Here is a 23,789-nt window from a genome sequence, read left to right as displayed (position 1 = left end):
ACACGTTGTCTACCTTGGCATAGATCCTCACCAACTTCACAGGGATTGCTGATTCCCTTGACCTTGTGCTCTTTGGCACTGATCAGTGTGGCTCATTAGCAGTCCCTTCTGAAATCAGACACAAATATTAGTTAAAGTCCCATAATAATTAACAACCAATGGTAGGTTTCCATAGTCTAAAGTTTTTGGATACACAATAATATCAAGGTTGGTAGTTATTGTAAACCGATCCTTCGGTATCAAAATATCAATATTGATTTCATATGCCAAAGTTTAAAAAAAAAGAAAATAATTAAATTCCAATTAGGAAGAAATAAAGAATAAAAAACCTGAAAAAAATCTTATTACATATCTCATTAAACAATGGACCAGACAAACATAGGCAAAACAAAAAGATTTATCACTCAAAAATGAAAGATATTGTCTCTTTAGCATGGCCATGATCCACAGTTCAAGTGTATATATTTTTTTCTCCTGGTAAAAACTCGATATAAGCTGGGCTACAACAACTAAGACAAATTCAAAAGACAACCACAATTTCCAGTATTAAAAAGGTCTATTTGGCTATATTCGCTAACTAACCAGTTCCCTGTAGACATGACAGTTCCACCATGCACCATCAGATGTCACATGAGTCTCTAAAGCAATTTTACTTCACATAGGAAATAAGAAATATAAGTTTATGAGATACTTGACCATCTTGTTCTATAGTATTCATGATGAACATTAACAAACAAATCCTATGAAAATAAGTGCAATTGATGTGGCTATAGATTTTTAACAAAGAATTCTAAGGTAGATATATTCTGTAAAGAACTAGGCAAGATATGCATATTAAATCATCATTTTATAGTCAGTGAATTTAATTTATGAATATCACAGGAGAGTATGATGAAAAATGTGTTGAATGATGGACATAAAAGGTGACACCATAAGCAAATTAGAGGAACAACAAAGAAATTGCCTTTCTGATCCTTGGCTAGGGGAAGAACTCATGATGCAAACCAGACCAATGCAGTTTAAAATTAGAGGGGAAACAAATAATTGAAGGAAAAAAATGAAACAAAATAAAACACCTTTGCAAAGTTTCTTTGATGAGTTTTTCATAGCCATAACAAAGCCATAAAAATGCTACAGATCATTAATAATTAAAGAAATACAAATTAAAACAACTCTGATGTTTTACTATCTGATGTTTTGTAAACCTTAAAATACTCTAAAAATGTGAGCCTTATTGGTATTAATAACTCTTGGACTGACTTAGAGATTGAACATGAAGCTCTAAATGAAAAAAAAAAGACTCATCTCAATAACTTTGCAGAATTGGGCTTCCTATCTTCTCACTTTTTTAATTTGTTCATTCTCTACCACCCCTCCCCTTTACCAAGTGTTGGAAATATTTTTTTCTTTACTCATTTAGCTTCTTTATTATTAAACAATTATGAGATGACAACTCTTTCAGTTATTTAAGTGATGGCAGAGAAGACAGACAAAATCCCAGAGTACTTTACACTTAAGCCTGCTCTGTGTTGGGTGTTAAGAAGAGGGAAGAGCAAGATATTTACCTTTTCTGCTTCATTTGCCTCATACCCTTTGGTGGATGGCGGGCTGAGATAAATCATCAACACATTTTCATTTTTTTATAAACATCAACACATTTTATATTTTTAAAATTTCAGTTCAACAACTTATTAAATACACACTGTGTTGAGACTTCTGTTGGACACCGTCATGGAATTTATAAAATAGAAGACAAAGTTAGTACCAGAGACTGCTGTCTTATTTATGCATAATCTCTTGCACATAATAAGAAATTGACAACTATTTCTTGGATGAATTACAAGATTAAGAGCTGAAAGTGACCTTATAATTTATCTAGTCAAACACCTTCATTTTATGTAAGGAGTAGTGCAATGGAATGACATTAAGTGGCAAAGCTGAGATTGGAACCCAGATCATCTGACCCCAAAACTGGGGCTCTTCATAATTCTTAGTGTTGTTGGAGAGTTAGCTAAGATCTATCAAAATAAAATTACATTTCATTTTATTTTATAAAAATTGTATCAAATACGATTATGTGTTCAGTGCAATTTTAGGGCACTCTATTATGTCTTCTACCAAGTTGAAATTAAATATTATTTGCTTTTGGGGTCTATTCATTCAACCTGTTCTACATACATCTAATCCTTTAGTCATTTTTCCATTTTCCCAGAAGAAGGACCAGATACTTCATTAAATACTTTACCAAAAAATAATCCGTATGGACTATTATATGGACATCATTCCCCTATTCTGGCTGGATGACATTTTATTGTTGAAAAAAGAGATTAGATTAGTAATGCATGGCCTAGTCTTGATGAAGGCATACTGATTTGTTTTAATCAGTTTTCCTTTCTCACTAATCATCCATTTTCTAAGGCATGCTAGAATTTTGGTATGAAAAAGGTTTAAGATCATTGCCTATAATTTCCGAAATCTATTCTTTCCTTTTTTAAAAATTTTGAGATTCAGGACATTTGTCCTTTTATTTTTTATCATTTGTCCTTTTTTAACCTTTTGGTAGGTAGCATAATAGATATAGCATTGGACCTGGAACCTAGAAGATTTGAGTTCAAATCACGCCTCACTTACTAGATATGTAATCGTATCTCTTGACTTCTTTCCATTTCAAGTTTCTCATCCATAAAATGGGAATAATGATAGCACCTAATTGACAGAGTTGTTACACGAACAAATAAGATAACATAAACAGCAATTTTCAGAGCTTAAGTACTATATAAATGTTAGCTATTGTTATTAAATACCAGTGACAGGAACTCATCATTCACATCTTCCAGTTCCTTGAGGACCTGAGAATTTAGCTCATATGAATAAGATGACTTAAACTTTTTAGGGGCCAATAGGTACTTTCTTTGGCACAGAAAACAGAAGAAATATAAGAATTAAGGCTCTCCACGTTTTCTTTGTTTTTGATTATCATTATCCTATCCGTTGCATGCAGCTGTCCTTTCATTTTCTCAACCTTTCTTTTCCCTCCATGTTACTAAGTTCTTCCTTATATTGAGGCAAAATGTGTTTCATTGAAAATTCTATCTATTGGTCCTTTATATTTAAAGAAAGCAATTCTCCATTTTCTCATGTTGGTCTTCATCAGGCTATAAAAACCTTTGTAGCTCCTTTGACCATATGACATAATTTTAAGTCCCCACAACATTCCAGTCTTCCTTTGCTTAATGTTCTCCAAAAGGGATACCAACTAATGAACACAATATTCCCAATAGTCTAACCAAGATAGAATGCAGTTAAATGACCATCTTCTTTGTCATGGACACATTAGTTCTCATAATGCATAAAACAATGAACCAACAGCAGCCATCAAATACATGATATTTTAGATTGGTTTGTGTACTATGTAGCAGTGAATGATGTTGCATATGTTGTAGTGGATCTGTGTTCATGTCTTGCTTTACTATTTAACACTTTGTGACACTTTGCCTCTCTGGACCTCTTTATAACATCAACAGGTTGTACTAGATACCTTCTAATGTCTCTGTGAGCTCTAAATGTTGCCACTTGTAGAATACCGAATATTTCTATTATAAAAGAAAACCATAGCAGCAATTAATACTAAGGATGAAGGAATGACTGTTTAAGGGTGGAATTTCAACTCTAAATGAAAGGTTAGAGAGAGAGAAACACCTTTATTCCCCCTTAAGTCATACTCTTTTCCACCAGTGTAAAATTTTCCTACCCACATATTTGTTTGAGCAAGTGTTTTCACTTTATTTCTGCTTTACATCAAAATGCAGAAATGAAAGTAAGTGATATTGAACTAGATTTAAAAGTTTTTAATTGTCTGATGTTGAGCCAAATATTTAAAATATTTTTTCAAATATAAAAGTCCAATATGGTAATTGAGTTTATATATGATGATTATGTTATGTTAAATACTTTCTAAATTCATTAATTTCATTAAAATGGTTTTTATATTGAACAAAATTTGAAAAATATATCAAATTGATATGAAAACTTGCAGAGATAGTAAGTATATGAGGTTTGTTAGATTAATTCTTTTAATACAGAATATTCCACATAAAATATTTGTAATTATTTTATAGAGTTCTATAATTTTATATTGTTTTCATAATTATAAGGATAATAAATTTTTATATTTTATAATTATATAATGTAAATTTTTACTTGTAGCTTTTTTGAACAAAAATTACTACAGAATAATAAGCATTTAATGAATATATTTAAAATAATATTATAAGCTGTATATTAAGTTACTATGGAGGCTGATAGCACATTTTTTGGATGTTGTTGAAAGGGTTTTGCAGAACAACAAATGTTGGGAACTCTAGTATTCACACTTCTGACTTGTATTGTGACTCTTGATTCTGATTCCTTTATTTGGCACCTAGTATCTTGGTTAACTTATCCCTGGATCAACATAAACAGTCTGATAGTTCCGGTCCAAATACTGATCAAGACCTACTCCTTATGCCTTCCTCCATTAGTGTTCCTTAGGCAGGTCTTTACTTCAGTTCAACCCCTGAGTGTCAAGTAATTCTTCCCAATGGGTCAAATGTAGGAGGAAAAACTGAAAACAAAGACACTTATTAACAAGCTAAGACATCTGCTCTCACTGACAACAGATTTAACTTTCTAAGATATAGATTTAGCTTTTATAAACTTTCAGAACCACTTAGGGAACACAGCCAATTAGTAGCATTATGTAGCACCTTTGGACAGAAGAACAAATAAAATATTTCACAGGAGAGTGAAGGGTAAAGAAAGAGGGGCATCAGCCAAAAGTGAAAGGGGGGAGGTATGTAGAAAATAAGTGGCATAATTTTTAAAAATTAGAAAAACAAACTGTTCCCTGTTTAAAGATGAGAGACAATAGGAATACATCAAATGCTTTTTATAGTTGTAAAAGAAGACCTTTTAGATGAACTTGTGGTTATCTCATCAAAAGAGAACAAATAATTGCCACATCAATGAAAGAAACCACTTACTTTACTGTGTCTATGCATAGAGGCTAGGGGTATTCTAATATTAAGCCATGAGGTGATTGGAAAATTTTCTATACTATTAAGTTTGTAAAGGTGTTGCAAAATAACTGGTTCCTATCCTCCCTTGAGCAATTTTTGTCACTTATCCTCTGGTTACTCCTCTGTCAAATGAGGAAATTGTATTACTTGTTCTTTGAATTGTCCAGCTAGATCTATTGTCCAGGAAGTCTATGTATAAAGAAAATACTGGCTCATGCATCTATTTATTGATCTTCCCTGCTACCACCTCATATACAAGTCTTCTTCATAGTCTATTCAATTCAATAGACATTTGTTGAAATGATTTAGGATATGAGGAAGAGGAGTATAGGATGACACCCAGTTGTGAGCCTTAGTGACTAGTATTATGGTGGTAACCTCAACAGTACTAGGGAAGTTAAGAATAGGGGACAATTTTGGGAAAAGATCATGACTTTAGAGGGAGATATATGTTGAATTTAAGATGTCTATAGGAATCCATTTTTAGATGTCCAATAGGCAGTTGGAAATGTGAGATTGCATTTTGGAAGGGACACTAAGGCTAGACAAATAAATCTAAAAGCTATCAGTATGTAGATGATAATTGAAACCTTGAGGGTTGATAAAATCAGCAAGTGAAATAGCAGGGGAAGGATAAGAAAAGAAAGTCCCAGGATGGAGCCTAGTAAAACACTTAGGGCCAGAAGAGATGATCTCAATGAAGATATGCAGAAGAGGCAGTAAAGGAGGGGCCAGAAAAGTAGGAGAAGAAACAGGAAAACCTAGAGAGAAAAAAGTCTCAACAATGAGAAGGTGATTGACAGTCAGAGCTGCTTAAAGAACAAGGACTAAGGTGAAGTAGTAGTATAAGGATCAAGGAGAGACAATGGCCTTTGGCAATTAAAGAACTATTAATAATTTTAGAGAGAGCAATTACAATAGAATGATGAAGTTGAAGGCCAGAATGTAAAGTTAAGAAAAGTAGAAGAAAGGAAGTGGATGCACATGCACTAGATAGTCTTCCCAAGTAGTTTAGACACTGAAGGGAGGGGGAGATATAATATGGTAGCTAGTGAGGATGAATAGACCAAGTAATATATATTTGAGAATGGGGGAGACATGAGGATTTTTAGAGATAATAGGGAAGGAAGGATCTAGTAGACAAGGAATGATAGGAGATCCATGACAGAGTAATGATGATAGATAAAGCAACTTCCCAGAGAAAGTGGGATGGAATGGAATAATTCATGCACATAGAGATGTTGGCCTTGTAATAATTAGATAAAGTCCACACTGCCCATCTTTACATTTAATCACCAAAGGTGAGAGCACCTCCAATTCTGGGAGGTCCTTAAAATCCACGTGTGCTAGAGTGGGTAGGCAATGGGGGTCAAGTGACTTGCCCAGGGTCACACAGCTGGGAAGTATCTGAGGCCAGATTTGAACCTAGGACCTCCCATCTCTAGGCCTGGCTCTCAATCCACTGAGCTACCCAGCTGCCTCATATTACTTACTTTTTATATATTTGTTAGAATATTTTCTCCCCTCTATTAGAATGTAAATTCTTTGAGGGCAAGGTCTGTCTTTTGCCTCTTCCTATATCACACCAGCCAAATTGATCTTATTACAGGTTTCTCAATATACTACCTCTTATCTCTGTGCTTTTGTTTTGGCTGATCCTCATTCCTAGTACATATTTCTTCCTTATCCCTACATGCTTTAATCATAAGTCTCCTATTTTCTTTGACTTCCTTCAAGTTATATTTATAATTCCATATTCTATAAGATACCTTTCCCATTCCTCCTTAATATTAATACCTTCTCTTTTAGTTGTATTCAATTTTGTTTGCATATTGTCTTTCCCATTAGACTGAGAACTCCTTGAGAGAAGTGTATTTCACCTTTCTTTGTTTTCTTAGGGCTTAGCTGAATGCCTGGAACACAGTAGGATCATAATAAATGCTTATTGACTGACTGACAGAGCTCAACAATTTTTGCATGAAGTTTTTCTTGACATCCCCTCACCATTTGCTAGTGTCTTCTCCTAATTAGTTTTTTATATGTGCTTATTATATATATGTTCATATTTTCTCCCAGAAAAAGTAAGCTCCTAGAGGTCAGGTATTATTTCCTTTTTTGTCTTAGTATCCCGATAGTCAAGTATGTTGCATGATTCAGAGTAGGGTCTTAATAAAGGCTTGCTGGTTGATTTTTAAAAACTGAATGATCATAGATACAGCAACAAGACAAACTGAAAGACCTGTTCAACAAAAGACATTGACAGTGCAATAAAAATTGTCCATTACAGAATCCAAATGGAAAAAAGATTCCCTTTCAAACATAATGTCCTTTACATGCTCCTGTTCACAAATTGCGCTGATTGCATCAAGCCTGAGGACATTGTGGAGCCTCCTAATTGAGACTTATGATTCTCAAAAGTATTTGACTTAATTCTTCACTTGGGCAAAATGAAGTGAGAAAAAAACACCCTATTTTCCAATTATGATATGCATTTAGATGGACAACCTATAAACCTAGTATCCCAGTACACATATCTCAGAGAAACATGTCTATTTATTTTCTCCCTTCTAGTTTAAACTATAAAAGCTATAAGGATGATAGTTAGCTGGGTCTCACACTGAGCCTATTTTAGATTCATTTGCCCTCTCTATTGTTTTTTTTTTGGTGTTGTTTTATTAGCTGATGCTACTCTAGTCCATTCTTTCTCTTGCTCTTTGATGTTTTGAAAATGACCTCGTGTCCTAAGTCTGTGTTGCCTGTGGCTGCCATGACTCTTCACTTGGTGAGGAGATAAAGTGTTTGCTCCTGAAGCATTTCCTGAGCTATTTTGGCCTTCTTTTTTTAGCAGTTGTTTTTATAGTCATTAAATATCTTTAAGGCATGCTGATAATAAGAGTCAAGGCCTTTGTTTTTGTCCATTTCTTGCTTTTCAGAGTCAACAACTTGCATAAGTAGTTTGGATTAGAGCTGTTATAATTGCTTGAGCTGGGGTTTCTCATCTTTTATTTTTGCTTCTAATCTGTAACATTTTGAAAATTGGGCTAACTAGTCAATGATCTCACTGCACTCCGACAGATATAGCTAGATATGAAGTTATTACCCCTGGATTCCAGTTAGATTAAAGTGTAGACAATTTAAGTTTTTATGATTTTATTCTTCCTTTTCTATGTTCAAATACTTTTCCATGATCATCTTAAAGAATGTATTTATAATCTGCAAGTATTTATCTTCTAAGTAATTTGTATGCCTCTGGCCCCTTTCATTTCCAAATACCAAATCATATTTTCAGACTTTTTTTGACATTCTTTCTTATGTCTAACTTATATTCAAATATCAAGTTATATGTAGACTTCATTTGGATGAATTTGTCATATTTTGCATAGAATTTCTCTACTTCATGCTGCCTGACAGATGTTGGAGCATAAGATGTAATTGTCTTCATGGTTGTCTTTTTGATCACACCTGACATGAGCTTATCAAGGTGAGAGGATCAAGTATTTTTTTTTTAAATCATGCTTTTGTTGCTTTCAGGCACATAAATTCTGCTGGTTCCTCTCTGTGTTTTTCTTGGGGTGGGGGAGGAAACTGTGACCTATTCATCTAATTTAGCAGCATCCTCTATATCATCTAGCCTCATTTTTAGGGATATTGTCAATACCAATATGGCTCAGGTCCTCTAAAAGTATATTGATTTGTCTTTGCATAATGATCTCATATTAAAAATAGTATTAGTAAAATTCTCTTTTGTAAGCAGTTTAAATACTACATGTTTCTTAGAACCGTCTGCCTGCTTTTCCACCATTTTGCTATTTTCATTGTGAAAATGGAAGGAGGATTCACTGCACTAAGGGTCTCTTTATACTATTATCAGTTTCATGGGTATTCATGATCAAAGAAGTCTCATCTAATCATTGGTCTTAAGATGATCCTCGACATACATTTTGGTTTTAGGACTATAGTTAAAATAGGGTTGTATTTGACGGCATTCCAGTTTCATAGAACTTCTCAGAGTTTGTACTTCAGAAATATGGTCTTCAAGAACTTGGGGTCAGGGCAGCTAAGTGGCTCATCAGATTGAAAGCTAGGCCTAGAGACAGGAGGTTCTGGGTTCAAACCCGACCTCAGATATTTCCTAGCTTTGTGACCCTGGGCCAGTCACTTAACTGAATTGCTTAACCCTTACCACTTTTATACCATGGACCAATATTCAGGATTGATTCTAAGATGGAAGTTAAGGACTTAAAAAAGAATCTGGGGTCAACTCTACCATGGTGAGGCATCAAAAGAAGGCTCTGATGGAGGAAAATTTGCAATTAATATGCAAAAAATGCGTGTACTAAATTCAATATCCATTTTGTAAACTACTATAGCTGTAGAGGTTTGTATTGAGAAAGGCTGAAAGCCTGATTTCTAACAACATTGTGACATTGACTCATGAACTTGAAAAAATGATATGAAGAGATTTTAAATCTAAGTTTTCTATCAATGCAGATTTGCTCCTATTCCCCAGTTCCTTTTTCCCCTGTAGTAAAAGTAATAGCTTATATTTAACTGGTTGAAATTGTTTTTATTTTTAATATTCTACTAGGATATAAAAGTGAACGATCCAATAATCTGATTGTTGGGTTACAATTTCATTTGAAATAATTGCTGATAACACTTGAAGGACAACTTTGGCAAACCAGAAAACTGATTAGTGCAGAATTCGGTGGCACAATGGGGCAATATTAAATATTGTTTCAGTTGTGAGAATCGGACTTCATATTAAATTTAACTGAGAAAGAGGTCCAGTACTCTAATTAAATCCAGAGAGAATTAACTATCTTTCGTGATGTTAAGGTTCTTTTTTAAAAGAAAAAAATTTAAAAACTTATTTTGTATGGTATATAGAGTACTGATTTTGGAGTTAGAGAACCTGAATCAAATTCTAGCTCTTCTTTTTACTCCTTGTATACACTGGGGATTCCCTTGCAATCTGAGTGACTTACTTTCTTCATCTACAGAATCAGGACTTTGGAACTGTTGATCTCAGCCTTAAAATTCCATAATCTAAGAAAAGATGGAGAGAACTTCTAAGTTCTAAAATATTTGCAGCAGGTTTCTTTGTGATGGCAAATAACTGGAAATTGAAGGGATGCCCATCAACTGGGGAAAGAGTAAAGAAATTCTGGCATATGATTGTGATGGAATACTACTGCACCATAAGAATTGACAAATGGGGTAATTTTGGGAAAAAAACATGGAAAGACCTACCTGAAATTATGAAGAGTAAAATGAAAATTATATGCAGAAATAGAAAAATTGTTCAAAGAATGATTTGTGTATTTCCACTACCAGAGAAAGAATTGATAAATAAAAATAAATAATTTATAGTTTTATATACACATATATCTTTTTGTCAAATGATGCCTTCTCTAACAGGCAGAGAGGAAGGAAGGAGTTAAGTAGGTATTTTGATCTAACAAACAAAAATAATTTTCAATTTAAAAATTCTATAATCCTGTTCTTTAAATGGGTCCCATCTCCATATTTGAAATTGTCTGGTTCATAGTTCAAATTCAGAAACATTAATGTATGAAAATTTAATACTAGATTATATGTGTTTTTTTGGCACTTGGATTTTAAAAAGAGAGAAGTCTTAATATTAAGTTTGAAGTACAACTCTTTCTTCTTACCCCATCCTCTGGTTGAATAAGAATATAAATAGAGCCTATTATTTATCTTTAAACAAGCTACTTAAGATAGTGAAGCAAAGGAAAGACAATGGTGGATAGACAGGGGTACTCTCCTGCATTCTAAAGATCTCATGTCTCTGGCAACCAGAAGACCCATCTCTTGTCCAGAGTGATGCCAGAGTCCTCCATTTGGAGGGAGTTTACAAAGAGACATCACTAAGAACATAAACTGTGGGAGGAAGTGAGGGGGCTGGGGGGGTGTTAAGTGGGAATCCAGAGTGAAAAGGTGCACTTTTTAACCTGGCTATCAGAGGCTTATTAAAGCCTCCTATGGCTAGAGGATTTTTTTATCTTAATAATTTTAATTTTAATCTTACCAAATGTAGCCCCAATTCCAAAAGCCATTGATTTGAGACTTTTTCCTCATTGAGAAGATCAACCCCCTATACGTATATAAAGGGAAAGTTAGAATTGGTGAGAATAAGAAGGAAGAAATATCTTCCATTTTCTTTGTATCTTGTTCAAGTTGGAGAGTTTCTTTGGGCTCTGTTGTCACTCTGAGTGCTTCTGGCTTCTGTCATCAAGACAGAAGATGAATGATATCCATCACAGTTCTGGTTGCTAAAGGAAAATATTTTGAGAAAAAGAAGAAGGAGGAGAGAAATGAGAAGAAGAAGAAGAATAAGAAGAAGGAGGAGGAGGAGGAGGAGGAGGAAGAGGAGAAGAGGAGGAAGAGGAGGAGGAGGAGAAATGAGAGGAGCTGGCAGTCTCTATCACGTCCTTAACCCCAGCTTGTTAACACTAGAGACTTTACTTTGGGGAATTTACCTTTGCTTGAAATTTAGAACTCTCTCTCTCAGCTGACCTTGTTCCCAGGGGGACCATTCCTTCACTCTGTATTGTCTGGTATATATTTTTCTATGTATTCTTTCCATAAATTCTGTTTTCCTTTCAAATTGGAAAAATAAATTTCCTTGATAATTATTATGTGTTAATTGTGTAAGTGCTTTTTGGTGGGAAACGTGGCAAACCTTGGAAATAAAGCTCAGAGGTCTCCTAATAAATAAACAGCAATCAAAAGCTAGTTTGAATCTGAAAATTAGATATTCTCAACTAACAATATTTAAGGGAATAGATGCATATAATTCTAGCCTGATATCCCCTCCCTCTGAGGAGAGCAGAGTGGTTAAGCTTCTGTTGACTCTAAGCTCCTGATTCCCCTCCTGGAAGGTATTTAAGCTTCCATTGGAGAAAGGTGGAGAAGAGGCTTTAAGCTAGAGGATACAGGTTCAAGTCTCATTTCCACAAGATAGGCAAGTCACTTAACACATTTGAGCTGAAGTTTCTAAATATTTTAAGAGGACAAGACAATAGTACTTTCATTACTTATCTCACAGAGTTGTGAGGAAAGCACATTTAAAGAGAATTCATAGAAAAGGGTCATTATTAAAATAATGAATGAGGCAGTATTGGGAAAATTACTTTGTACTAATTAGGATAAAAATGCCTTGAATTCCACAGTGTAGTTATTTCGTGATTGTCTATTCTGAAGAAATTAAGCAAATATTTAATAACTTCAAGCAGTTAACAACTTACTTTGTTTTAAGATATGTAAAAGGGCTTTTGAGAAATATTGTGATATAATGACTAGATTGTTGGATTTGGAGTCAGTAAGACCTGGCATAAAAAATCTTGCTTCTCATACTTACACATGCTATATAACTATTCACAATTCACATCATCCCTCTAATCCTCAATTTCCTTATTTTATAAAATATGGATAATAACAATTGTAAAATTTTAAAGCCTAGGAATCTTCATCTAATTGAGACTAGAAGTATAGTGGCTACTTGTTCACTTAACCCAATAATAATTATTATGGAATTTTAAACTTTTTATATTTTTTCTGTTATGGGCTAGTTTATCCCTCCTCAGACAGCCTGGTGGTACTTCCCAGGGACTTACTATATTAGTGCCTGTCTTAGTACAGAAAACAAATTGGCTTTAGGCCTATGCCATTTCAGAACTGCTGAACTTGAGGAATCCATCAGCTTTTGCCTGACTCAATAATAGAGATAATGGGCTTGCACCACTATGTTGGGTAACAACAACCATACCTGTCACTTCATAGGATCATAGATTTAGAGCTGAAAGGAGTTTGAGAGTCTTTCTGTTTGAATCTCCTCAGTTTACAGATGAGGAAAACTGAACCTCAGAAAAGTTATGGGGTTTGACCAAGTTCACATGTATGACCTTGTTCCTAGCAGAGCCAGACTTTAAACTCTGTCCTCTGACTCCTGTAATGCAGGGCTAACTTCAATGTAGAAGTGGTGTGTAGATGGTATAAGGCCAGCCCAAGGGGCCCTGAGGCAGATGGCGAAGTTGGTATGTGTAACAGGGGTCCTGCACCTAAGCTGAAAGAGAGGCAGATGAACTCTCTCACTAGCAAAAGCCAAGACCCCATTAAGATCAGGATTCTCTGCCTCTGCCCCTGGGAGTAGAATCAATTCTATTGGATAGTTGGTATAGTTTCCAGGAAGGAGGCAGAGACTTCCTGAAACTAAACTGTTTGATAAAGGTTTGCCAACTAGAGCTAATAATCTGATCTGACTGCTGGTGATATTTGGCCCTTGGTAAAGGTAAAGGCAATGAGTTCAAAGATCTTTAAGCTTGAGGTTAAATGTGTTTATTAGTAATTAAATTGAATCAGGTAAAAGGGAATTGGAAAGTGGGTGAAGGTAAGCTAAGATCTTGATTAAATAATATCACTAAACTACTTTAGGAAATACAGAAAGATCTTCTTTAGGTACAGCAGTATGAGAAGCCTTGAGGGCAGGCTCAACTCTGATACTCTTGGTAGCTGACCCAGGACTGCTAAGCCCTCAGTCAGATGGTGATGTCTTGATAGTAGAATTTATATCTTGCTTATAATAAGGGTTTTTGGATATGCCAAAGAGCTGTTGAAATTGGCTAACAATGGTAGTCGTTCTACCTGCCTAAAAATTCTACCCAAAACCACCCTGACCACCCAGGGGCCCACTTTTTCACCCTTTCCTCCCTAACCCTGGAGTTCAGAGCCAGAAGTGAAGTCAGGGGTCTGGGGACCCCTTTTTATACCCTCACTTCAACTGTCACCCTGGCACTCAGCCTGGGTCCTCTGCCAGGCTCTGTGTTCCAAATTGGCAACTGCCAGCTCACAACCCATGAAATCACGGTTGCAGGATTTTACACAAAACACTCCAAGTCTAGTTTTTTCCAATGTACCTCACATAAATGTCCTGAGGCTTATGAAATGAAATTCTTTAAAACACTGGTTGAAGTAAGTGGTCATCACTTGTAGGATGGCATGTATAGTGCTATATGTGTTTTGTCCATGCAGGTTATGTGTCCATATGGGTCTGTCTAAATGTATCTCACGTGGAGGAAAGAATAAATGTTTCTAGAGTCTCCTCCCCCTTGTACCCTTCCTTCTCCAAAGGATACTTTGATTCCTGCCAGAAGAGAAATAGAAGGTTGGGGCCAGAGGCTATAGTCCTACTCTTCTCAGAGGACACAGACTAGAATTATATCTATCTGATCCCTTAAATATTGTTAGTCCAGGTCAAATTATTTTTTTATGTTCAAGCTACACTCCCAATCACTTTTCCTTAATGGAAAAGGAATGCCTCAAGCTATATATCCAAGAAATGCCAGTTCCACAATGAACCCATGTATCAAATAGTGAATAAACCCATTTATTCATGTTGATAGAAAAACAAATCAGAGAAAGTATATGTATATGTATATGTATAAAACATATCTGTTAGTGAGGTCTCACACTGAAAATGAGATAACTCAGTTCAACCAAAAGATAGTATCTCAGGTCTCACCCAAAGGAAACTATTCTGAAGCCTCTAAGCTGGGCATAGAGACATAATTGCAATATTGGCACTTCTACATGCCAACTATTCCCTACAGTCTCTTTTCCTCAAAAAGAGAGTTTGGAACCAGGTGTTTTCTCTCTTGAAGCTGACTGCCAGAAGACAAATCTTGCAGACTCTCAATTCCTTTCATTATGTAGGTGAAGAACTTTGAGTAATCAATTTCCATAATTGAGAAGAATTTTATGCAAGTGGTGTTTCTAGAAGTAACATTTTCTTGTGTTCATCAGAAGTCTTGTCGCAAAAATTTAGAATCAGTGATTTGTTCCAATCTAGTTGTAAAACAGCTTTGCTAAATAATTTGGTGAGTAAAACATGCCAGCATAAACATTTTACATTTGTGATGCCTTTTCTCTAGGTCTCCACAAGTAAGACATTATTTTATGTATATCACATGAAATATAAAATAGTGATATGTTGGCTCACCTTAGGTGATTATAACTATCATGGAAGACATTCTGTGCATAGTCAATCAAAAGGATTCCCTCATAATATTAAAGTTCCTTAAGTATTCACTAATTGCTAATGGCACTGCACTGATTATTTTGAGATTGACAATTGACTCATGAAATCTGTAATAGTGCAAATGAGATTGGTCTGATCTTACAATAGGTAAACAGAAGAGATGAAAAGCATATATTGCTCATGCTACAAAATGCAGGTAGTTGGATAATCCTCTAAGTTAGACCTTCAGTATATGTCTTTTGAATAGGTGGCAGATATGAACAAATAGTTAGCTGTAGAATTGATTTACTAAGGGGGAAGTAAGTTGGAATGAATTTGAAAATTTTGATAATGCTTTCTGTGAGACCATGCTACACCATGTCTCAAAAGTCTATTATTTTAATGTCAAAATTCCTCTAGCATTTCTATGTGGCTGCAAATCATGAAAAATAGTATAGTATAACCATCAAAATTAGAAGCCAATCAAAGGTTGCAATGCCCAAGACAGACAATGGGAATCTGCCATATCTGTGAATTTTAGCCTCTTAGTGAGTTTTATGAGCAAGCTGGGAACATTATATTAATCAGTTATATCTTTGCAAATATGACCTTTCACTAGATCTAGCCTTCATCTTTGAGGACTGTTCTCTACTCAGACTCTAAGTTGATCTTCCTAAAGCATTGATCTAACCATGCCACCCCCTACCCCCAAAATTCCAAACAGTTCCCTATTACCTCTAGGATCCAATATAAAATTCTATTTTTTGTTTAAAGTCTTACCTAACTTAGCCCTTTATAACTTTCCAATCTTCTTACACCTTACTCTTCAACATGTACTCCATGATCCACTGGTTTCCTTGCTATTCCTAGCACATGACATTCCACCAACTCCTGACTTTGGATATTTTCACTGGTTATTTCTCATGCCTAGAGTGATATCTCTCCTCATCTCTATTCTCCTGGATACAAGAAGCTTTCCCCACACTCCCTGCTAGTATCTTTCTTCCTTCTGGCATTTCCTCTAAATTACTTTTGTATGTAAATTGTTATTTTCATATTATTTCCCACATTAAAATGTGAATATATCAAATGCAGGGACTATTTTTATCTTATTTTCATTCCTAGCACTTAATTCATGAATAAGCTAGGAATATGATAAGGACCAGTTATATAATTGCATACATGTTCTGTGACTGAATCTAATCCTTGAAAAATAGTAAACGCCTGACACATAATAAACACTTAATAAATGCTAGTTGACCTAACTTGATAAGGAAATGATGTCTAGATTTCAACCATAGGGATTAGTAGTAGATTAATAGTGCTGGTAAGAAGAAATAAAGAATTTGGGAAGAAGGGAAAGTTTTGGGGGAAATATGAGTTAAGTTTTTGCCATGATAAATTTTATATACTAAAGGAATATCCAAGGACTGATATATGGAACTGGAGCTCAGAGAGATAAGGTCTAGATCAAAAGACATAGAGTTTATCTGAAGTGGTGAAGTGGTATTAATGGAAACCACAGGAGAGGATGCAATCACTAAGGAAAAGAACATAGAGAAAAGAAGGTTGAAAAAGTTAGAGTTTTAAGAAATCCATATTTATGGGATTGAAAGAAGTAATATTAATGAGCAAAGGAAATTAAGAAGGAATGATCAAATGGATTTCAAGTGATTCAGTAGAGAACAGTGTCATAGAAGCTGGGGAAGGGGAGATTATCAAGAAGAATGAGATGAGCAATTCTGGCAAAGGTAGTAAGGAGAAAGAGGTCCGAAAAAAAGCTAGTTAGTGATTAAAAAATTCTGAAAACCTTGGAGAGAATTTTCAGTTGAATGGTTTGGTCAGAAATCAGAGTATATAACGTTGAGGGTGATTTGGTGGTAAAATAAAAGGACTTAAAATGTAACATGGCAGGGGCATCCAGGCACATATTTCTTGGCTATGTGATCCTGATTAAGTCACTTAACTCCTAACCCTTATCACTATTCTGTCTTGGGATACTTAGTATTGATTCTAAGATGGGACGTAAATGTTTTAAAAAATTCAACATGGCAAAAACTTAACTCATCTTATCTACCAAACCTTTTCCTTTTCTTATTGTTTTTTACTCTTTTGATGGCACTAGCATCTGTAAAACCCTTTTGACTCTTCCCTTCCATATCTTTATCTCCAATATCCATTGCCAAGTCCTATAAATTCGACCTCCAAACTATTTTTCTAATTTCTCCAGAGAACCCTTTATATAAATTGACCATTGGTAATGGAGTAGGTGAACAGGGAGGGAAAATCGTGATGAGGGGAAAGAGCAGATACAGGAGCAATGAGGCAGTAGGAGAGGTAGAAAGATAAGATAATGTAATCAGAGAAGAGAAATCCAGATGTATGATTTTGGTTGTATAATAATTTGGGGTGATGATGAGCTCTAAGATGAGGACTATCCTTATAGATCGTTGAGAATTAGAGGCAGAAGCCATGGGAGCTGGGGATGCTAATGCTGTGAGAAGCCAGAATTTTAGGAGGGTTACCAACATAAATGTAGGATTTAATTCAATTTAAGTCCCTGAAAATGATACCAGAAGTAGAGGTAGAGAGCAAGACTCTCAGGTCATATTCTTTGTCTTTCTACAGAAATTAGCATAGAGTCTTGCCTATAAAATCAGTTAAAAAATTTGTTCAATTAGAGAATAAATGCAGTATCTATGGACAAAGATATTATTCAGAGAAGGTGGCACCCACTGAATTCATTTTATGATGATGTTGTCTCCTCAATTAGACTTTTGTTGTTTCCCTAGTGACTTAGCATGGTGCTATATTTATGGCTAAACCTATAGTAAATGTTTAATAAATGCTTGTTAACTAACTGACCTCACTTTCTCCTTCATTATGTTCTGTCAGTATTATTGATGTACATATTGAATCTTCCAGGTAAAGCTTTTGAAAGCAAGTTTCACATCTATACTAAGATCTCTTACGTACACATATCTACATGTAGGCATAAGTAATATATATATATTATGTATGTGTATATAGATATGCATACATAAATATATATTCCTATTTGTGTGTAAGGAGAGAGAGAGAGAGAGAGAGAGAGAGAGAGAGAGAGAGAGAGAGAGAGAGAGAGAGAGAAACTAGTTAAATGTAGTGGATAAAGCACTGCATCTAGAGTCAGGAAGACTAGTTCAAATCCAGCATCAATCACTTGCTATAATAAAATCATGTAACCTCTGCCTGACTCAATTTCATCATCTGTAACAATGAGATAATAATAGCAGTTGCCTACTAGGATTATTGTGAAGATATAAAAGTCAATAATATTTTAATGAGCTTTGTAAATCTTAAAGCACTATAAAATTCTAGCTGTTATTATATACACTTCTTATGAACATGCCTATATGTACACATGCCTATGTACATACTCTATACAAACACCACCTGTAAATATCAAGTATATATGTAATAACAAATATACATAGGGAAACATGTTTCTGTCTATACATCTATATCTATATCCATTCACACACACTGAAGTATAGAGCACAACATCGAATTGATTGATACAGGTTCTAGTACCCTAACAATACAACCAATACAATTTCAGAACAAAATTCTAATCAAATTGCTTAGATCTCTCCTCTCAGTTGTGATGGCATATTGATAAATAGTGAGATAGATGAAATAATCTGTTTTGAGCACAATTCTAAGCTGCTAGAGTTCAAGGAATTTTTTAATTTTATTTTTCTTAAGTCTCTCATCACCTGGCACAATGTTTAATAAAAATTTGTTAGATCATAGAGGTAGCCTAAATAGTTGAATAAACTCAGGATTTGGCTTAAAAACATAAGTTTAAATTCCTGCTCTGACAGATATCAGCTATGTAATTCAGGAATGTTGTTTAACTACTTTGAGATATAATTGTCTTATATGGAAAATTCCTTCTCTGATGACTATATTGATTGTGGAAGAGATTTGGAGTTCTTAAAGGTTATTTCAGTGGAAGACAGGTTTGGTTTATTCTGAAAATGGTAAAAGGCCCTTGAATCTAATCTCAAGGATGTGTATCATTCAAAGAACAGCCCAAGCAAAATCTAAAGGTTCTGATCACTAACAGTATGCTTAGCATTTATTGACCATAATAATGTAAGAAAATTTTCTACTAAAACATGGAGGAGCTGTAATCCATTTTGGTGGATTTTTTCAAGTAAGTAAAATCAGTATAATATATAGCAAGAACAGAAGTATTATATAGCAAGAACAGAAGTAAAAGCAAATGTACCTGAACCAGGACATACTTCCCTTTCCCCCACATTGGTCCTTGGTGTTGTGAGGAAGATTAGGTAGTAATTAATTAAGTATTAAGGATGTACCTAGCAGGAAGGGCTGGAGCTGGAGCATTCCAAGATGGAATGAAGGAGCAGGAAGGAGTTGCTCGTGCCCTGAGAGAGACTCCATTAAGGGTTGGCACAAACTGTGGTTAGTCCTGGGAGATCTCAGAGTAAAGGACACCCTGCATCCTGATTTCCCTGAGATCCTGTGTGGTGGTGGTTTCTAACAAGAGGACAAGAATTAACAGAGCAGCACCAGATGGAGGAGAAGTTTGGGATCTGGTGGACAGCATCTCAAGCACATTCTCTCTACTTGATACCTTGGACCATTTTGGCTTTTGACATCCTGAGATCATCTGTGGATGACCGTGAGAACCCTCAAAGCCACCCTCAGCCCCTTAGCTGTGCTGGATGAGCCTGGCAGGAACCAGGCTTGATGCAGCCTCCCAGAGACTCCATTACTGCTCCTTTGGCCCTGTCTGCTTAGATCACTAAGATTAGAGTAGAGAAGTCCTCCCCTTGCCCTGTGGTTTTGCCCTTTAGATTTTAAGTATAGAAATCCCTTCCCCCCCTTTTAGTTGAACATAATTAAAACTGCTAAAACCTTTACCTTGCCTGTTGATTCCATAAACCCCGGCCTAGTGGTGAGCTGGGTGACAGTTGAGGCCAACTGCCATTCCTGTGTTAAACCAGTGAACTCTGGTCTCCCTATCCTGGTCCAGTCTCTCCTTCAACCCAGTGTGTGTACCCACAACCATTTAGATTTATTGTAACATCCCTGGTGCCTCCATTATCTTTTTTCATACTAGGGAAAGTTTGAACTCAAGTAGTGACCAGAAAATATTTGCTCTACCAAGTTTACTTTGATAATACTTATATTATATACTTCATAGAGCTACTCTAAAGCTCAAATGATATAAAAGTATTTATAACCATGAAGCTATGTAAATATTAATTAAAAGAATGTTTCAACTCATGTTTGGCACATTTTTTCTTACTATACAGTTAGAGGTTCCCTGCATCCCTGATGCTGAAAATTGAACCAGAAAAGGAAGAGCAGCTAAATAAAATGACAATTGTTTTTCATTCATACAAAATGTAATACTGTCCAGTCCTCAGAGTATTATGCATGAGATTTTTTTCCTGCTACAACTCCATGTTGGGGCTTGGTGAGTCTATTTCTGGAACTGCATGATGATGTATAAAGCATATCCTCCAGGTATTCTATAGCTGTTCCTTGTCTTTTGCTATGAGGTGAAGAAAAGTCCTTGAATTAACTGATGATCCAGAACAGAGGTGTGTAACAGAAGGCTCTAATAAAGGAATCTGATACCTCACCATCATGACTCTTTGGACAGCTAGGAAAAAAAACTACTGTGGATCTTTCTCGGTGGGGACCAAAGTACTTCTGCCTTTACTGTGTTTCTCCTTTCTTCCTTTTAGGCAAATGAATGTTAAGACATAAAAGACAAGGCTATGACTGTAACCTTGACAGGCAAAGGTACAGGGCTGGAAATTTAAGGTAGGATGTGTCCTAACAGATGCAATTGTGCAGAATGAGTAACCAATACAATTCTAAGGAGTGACCTGTGAGACCAAACAAAGAAGTGAATTGAATCCTCATGCAAGAAATGTATCTGCAGGAAATGGAGTGACTTTTTAGTGGCTGAATCACACTTTGAAGTAAACTTGGTACGGCAAATATTTTCTGGTCACTACTTGAGTTCGAACTCTTCCCCACGGACCAATGTGGTGGAGAGGAGAGTATGTCCTGGTTCAGGTACATTTGCTTTTACTTTTTTTTTACTTATTTGCTATATCTTTTCAGTAAGTATTCCCTTGATTGATGTTAATTAGTTACATATAAATATATTATAAGAACTTAAATTTAGTTTTTATGCTAAATATGAGAATTCTAAAGTAATATTATGGTCATTGATATAAAACTATTACAGCTTAAGTTAAAATGACTTTTAGCAGCTTTATTTACAAAGAGGTGGAAATAGTGAAAGTGGAAAAATATAAATAAAGAGACAGAAAGTACTGCCTAGCTACAAAATACCCTAAATTTAATCCTAATGTCTCCAGAATGCAAATGTGAATCAGAAAGGGAATCTCACAAAAATCCAAAATTCTAGGTAGGAAGCTGAAATCCAAAGAGCCAGGAGAAGCTGAAGAATCCACCAAGAACTTTCAGTGCACAGGAAGCTAAGACAGCCAAGAATCTCACCCTAACTCATGCTGAAGGGAGTGCCCCACCAAAGTGCCAATGAGCAGAGAAGGTCTCCTCACCAAAGAACCAAGGAAGGAATCACTCCACTCACCACCACAAGTCAATATAGGATCCAGGGAAAGAATTTTCTCCTCCATTCTGGCTCAACAACGCAGAGAGAGTGACTGAATCTTTGAGCTGGCCTTTTTAAAGCAGTTTTCTCAATGTCCCTTCCTGTCACTCCCCCACTTTACAGGAACCAATTGAAATCTTTCAATTTGCCTAGCACTGCCCAGTGGGAGGCCTCTGGAGTTGTCACCCACTCTAGCAAGTGGCTTATGAACTCTCAAACTTATGGTAAGGGTACTTAGTTTTTGATTGATTAACTTAAAAGTTGCCGAGTGATAAACAGTTTGATTCACTCTTCACTATATATAACAGATATTATACTGGGGAGATACTAACAAGCACCAAAAAATTAAACTGGTCTTTGATATTGAGGATCCCACCAGAATGGGGGTTTAAGCCCAGAGCATCAAATCAAAGTCATTGCCTCTTAGGGGTACTCCCAGAACCCTGAAGGAAAAGTATTACTAGTCACACTTTGGGGACCCAATCTGCTAGTGATAGTATGAATTTGAAGAGTAGCTTCAGAATTTTGATACATGTAGACATTGAAGTAGAAAAGTAAAATAAAATAATTTCAAGGGAAGTTATATTGCTGGAAAAAAAGTTTAGTTGTCTTAGCTTTATTGTTTTAAGCAGATCTGGTCCTACTGAAAATCATAAAGTTAGGAAAATTAGTCTTAAGAGTTCAAAATTCTTCATTCTTCTAACCTTAACCCCATCTCCACCATGATTTCCTCCTTTTCACCTCAAGCAATATAATTATCGTAAGCCCTTTCAACCATCTCCTACACAAAACAAATTCACAGAAAAGAATCTAATAAATTCATTTAGCAAAAAAGTATAAATTATAGAACTAGAGAATTGTAGTGGAAGAAATTATCTAGTGCCTTTTTTGTGCCTATTCAGTGCCTATATGTTCTATAAAGGCTAAATGAAGTATCATCTTGTCTATGAAGCCTTCTCTGATTCCTATGGCCCATAATGACTTTCTTCTTCAGATTTTCATAGCATTTTTAAAAAATACTTTAATATACTTAATATATTATAATAAATACATGAATACATAATAGTTATATGTATTTCTATTTCTGTTTCACCTCACTCTTTGTAAGCTCTTAGAGAGCAGAAATCATTACTTAACTCAGTCAGTCAATAAACATTTATTAAAAGTCTACTCTATGCAAGGTACTATAGGTATAATACTAAATATTGGAGAAACAAAGGAAGCCAAAAGACATTTTCTGTTCTCAAGGAGCTCACAGTATATTGGGGAATCACCATGCAAATGGTTAAGTATTAACAAGCTATTTATAAAGATGAATAGAAGATAATCAATAAAGGTAAGGTATTTGTCATAGAAGATGGGATTTTGGCAGGGACTTAGAAGGAGTCAGAAAAGCCAGGAAGTAGAATAGATCAAGCATGAGGTAATGAAGGTTTGCACCAAAGTGGTGGCAGTGGAATATGATGACATATTGGATAAGGGGAGGGGAGAACATGATAGATAGTTAGGAGAGTTGAGAATGACAACTAAGGTTACAAGCCTGGGTGAATAAAAAGTGATAAATAGTTATAGAGGATTTTAGGAGAAAGGGTTTGGGGAAAAAAGGAATACGTTCACTTTGGACATAATGAGTTTAAGATGTCTACTAGTTGATCACAAAAATACCTGGAAAGACTTATATGAAATGATGAAAAGTGAAGTGAGCAAAACCAGAAGAATGCTGTACACAGGAACAGCAATAAATATGATGATCAACTGTGAATGACTTACATGTTATCAGCAATGTAAGGATCCAGGACAACTCCAAGAGAAACATGATGAAAAATTCTATCTGCAGCCACTGAAAGAACTGATAGAGTCAGAATGCATATTGAAGCATAGCACTCTTCATTTTATTTTCTTTATGAAGTTTTCTCTAGTATAAGCAATATGTGTTTTCTTTCACAATATAATGATCATAGAAATATGTATTATATGACAACATATGTAGAACGTATATCATGGTACCTGCAATTATGGAGAG

The sequence above is a fragment of the Gracilinanus agilis genome, chromosome 1, assembly GCF_016433145.1.
Source record: "Gracilinanus agilis isolate LMUSP501 chromosome 1, AgileGrace, whole genome shotgun sequence".
NCBI classification, from domain to species: domain Eukaryota; kingdom Metazoa; phylum Chordata; class Mammalia; order Didelphimorphia; family Didelphidae; genus Gracilinanus; species Gracilinanus agilis.
The sequence above is the reverse complement of the archived record's forward strand: the minus strand, read 5'-3'. Positions refer to the sequence as shown.